General features: G+C 31.2%; 1 pseudogene; it reads left to right on the top strand.

The window, feature by feature from the left end:
* The first annotated feature begins 487 nt into the window (after nucleotides 1–487).
* On the top strand, nucleotides 488–3,108 carry LOC131042623 (alpha pinene synthase, chloroplastic-like; annotated as a pseudogene).
* The last annotated feature ends 398 nt before the right edge of the window (nucleotides 3,109–3,506 follow it).

The following is a 3,506-nucleotide window of genomic DNA, read 5'->3' as shown; positions in this document are numbered from 1 at the left end:
GAATGTTCCTTTAAAAGGGGATGAGAAGTGTGAAGAAAAATTTTAACTCTTGAAATAATATATAATGAATCCATCTATATTGATTCCAATAATAGAAGGAAAACCACTCTTGTTATACATTTCAGTACTAAAATATCTCTAGGAGCTATTCTAGCCCAACAAGATTAAGAAGGAGAGAGCGAGAAATCTTTATATTAGTCAGACTCTAGTAGGCTATGAGTTAAACTATACACCAATTGAGTAAGCATGTTTGTCTATAGCATTCACATCTGAAAATTTGTAGCAATATATGCTAACTCATCCTATCAAGCTAGTAGCCAGGATAGATCCACTGAAATACTTGCTCAACAAAGCAATTTTAACAGGAAGACTATTAAAGTGGGTCATGATACTAAAATAATTGACATAGAATATGTGGATAGAAAGGCCATCAGAGTACAAGTGATTGCAAATAAATTGACAAGGCACCACTCATTGATAATTATCCATGCTTATCGTTAATCAGGCCCTTGAATTGGTTCACAGGTTTGTTTCTTCAACACCACGGCCTTAGTGTTATTATTAGAAGTATAAGTATATAACGTTTAGAATGGAATAACGTAACAGGAATTGGAATGACTGCCAAAGAGATCTCAACACCACGGCCTTGGGCTTTCGGATTCTAAGGCTCCATAGATACTCTGTTTCTCCAGGTATTAAATTTTTTTTTTTGTTTGATCACAATAAATCTCAACTGCTCTAAAATTTTCTACTTATATTTGACCTGATTTTGTTGCTCACTTGATATTGATGAATTGTTGGTAATATACTGGCAGGAATGTTGGGACCCTTTAGAACAGCAAATGGGCAGTTCTTTTGCTCCACCGCCCAGACAGAGGAGGAGAAAATTAAAAGTATTCTAAATTTGTACCGAGCTTCATATATTGCATTTCCAGGGGAAAAAATTTTGGATGAGGCCCAGGAATTCTCTACAACATATTTAAGGGAAGCTCTGCAGAAGACAGGGATCAGCTCCAACCTTTTACATGAGGTAATGTTAAGAATTTTGAAAATATAAGACCCTATCAAATGTACATGTTCTTACCATTAAACTTGTTTATTGACTGTAATATGAACATTGTATATGCGCAGGTATCAGTCAATCTGAGGTATGATTGGTACGCATTTCTGCCCAGATTGGAAGCAAGGAAATATATTGAGATCTATGGGGAAAACAATTCTTGGGCCAGGTAGTGGACAATTCCTTTGGTCTAGTCTGCACCCTTCTTTCCATCTACTTAGTGATTTTCTTGGGTAATAGCCAAGGCAAAACAATTCAATGGGTTTGCGATTCTATTTCAATTTTGACTTGAAATATATATATCTTATTAAAATTTTGATTTGAATAATTATTTTTTAAGGATGGAGGATAATGAGAAGCTTTTATCTAATGCGAAAATGGATTTCAACATGATCCAGTCATTGCATCAGCAAGAGCTTAAAGATTTTTCAAGGTGAGCTCTTGAATTATATTTTAAATGAGACGGCTATTGGATTTTATAATTATATTACTAATATATAATTTAATTTGACTTATAGTGTGTTTTAATCTAAATTTTATAATGAAAAAATTTGTTAAAAGTTTTCAGTTATTGAGGTTTTAATTGATGTATTTTTTATTGGATGTGGTATTTTAGATGGTGGAGAGAATCTGGTTTGCCTAATGTAGATTTTGCTCGCCATCGTCACGTAGAATTTTTCTTTATGGCATGTGCAATTTGTGAGGATGAGAAGTATTCTGCATTCAGATCAAGCCTTGCAAAGTCTTGTGTACTTGCCACATATTTAGATGACACATATGACACATATGTAACAGTTGATGAACTGAAACTTCTCACAGAAGCAATTAAGAAGTAAGTGATGAATCATAATTTATGCAGCTATAAATAACAATACTTGTGTATAATTCTGACAAAAATCTATTGTCTCTTTTAGGTGGGATCCAACGTCTATAGACCAGCTCCCTGATTATATGAAAATTATATACATGATATTGTATAATGGAGTCAATTAAATGGATCGAGAAGCTCAAAAGTTTCAAGGCCGAGAGACTCTCTCCCATGCTAAAGATGTTGTATGAATAAATACTTTTCTTATTTTAGAAAGAAATTGTATTTTATAAAATATATAATTTATTTACTTTAATTATCCCATAGGTAAAGATAGTGCATCATCAAAATTAGTTCATTCTTTTATCTTTTATCTAATGTTTGACAATAAATATTTTATTTCATTCTATTTGATAAAATTTCATAGTGGTTGTATACTTAGTTTACATGTTTAACTTTTAAGACTTTAGAAAGGGACTAAAATTAGCATTTTCTTTTCTAATTATAGATCAATCATTCTATTAATTTGACTCAAATTTATTCCTTGTTTACATAGTGGGAAACATATATAGATGCTATGCTACAAGAAGCTGTGTGGAATGCTACAAAACACATACCGACTTTGGTAGAGCACATAGAGAATGGACATGTTAGTTCAGGGAAACGTCAAGGAAACGTCCAACAACATTGCAAGCTATATTAACAGTAGATGGGATTCTTTCATAAAACATCCTTCATAAAATTGATTATCCATCAAGGTTTGATTATCTTGGAGGCTTTAGTCTTCGAGTAAGAGGTGACATCAAATCCTTTAAGGTGTGTATTGATATTATATATTTGATATTCATAATATTCTATTTATTTGAATATAATGTGAAAAGATGAGTTAGATGTAAGCATAATTTATTTAATTTTTTATGAATTTCAATCATTGGTTTTGAAGGATGAGGTAGATCGAGGAGAAACAAATTCATCCATAGTGTCATATATGAAAGATAATCCAGGATCCACTGAAGAAGGTGCCTTGAATTATATTCAGAATTTATTGGATGAAAGACACAAAGAATTAAATTGGGAGCTTCTAAAAATTGATGGTGTTCCAACTTGTACCAAGGAATATGCTTATGATGTTGCAAGGGGCTACCTACATTTCTATAATGAGAGAGATGGTTTCAGTTTTGCATATCAAGAAATACAAGATCATGTAAATCAAATCCTCATTGAACCTGTAACTATGTAACTTCTCAATGTAGTCAACAAATATCTACAATCGCATAAGTCTCTTTTTTGTTCACTAAGAGACATATATTATTATCAATGATATATAAATTTATGTTCCTTTCTAATGATACTTTATATATAATATTCTTGTGCAGCTTTTTATGTTGGAGGATAACCTTTTTACAATATTTTTAAAATGAATACAACCATATGCTTTTTACCTAACATAAATGTTATAATTCTTATTAAATTTGAAATGTTTTTTAGGAAATTACTTTTATAGGTTATTTTAGAATATTAAACACACCTAATATAAATATTTGAATAACAAATATTATGGTGTAGCTTTCGGTAAATTATAACAACATTATGTACATCTCACTTGCAAGAAATTTTGGGAAAAAAGCTAGGGACCAT

The sequence above is a fragment of the Cryptomeria japonica genome, chromosome 1 (assembly GCF_030272615.1).
Source record: "Cryptomeria japonica chromosome 1, Sugi_1.0, whole genome shotgun sequence".
Lineage (NCBI taxonomy): Eukaryota > Viridiplantae > Streptophyta > Pinopsida > Cupressales > Cupressaceae > Cryptomeria > Cryptomeria japonica.
This window is presented reverse-complemented; position numbering and strand designations above follow the sequence as displayed.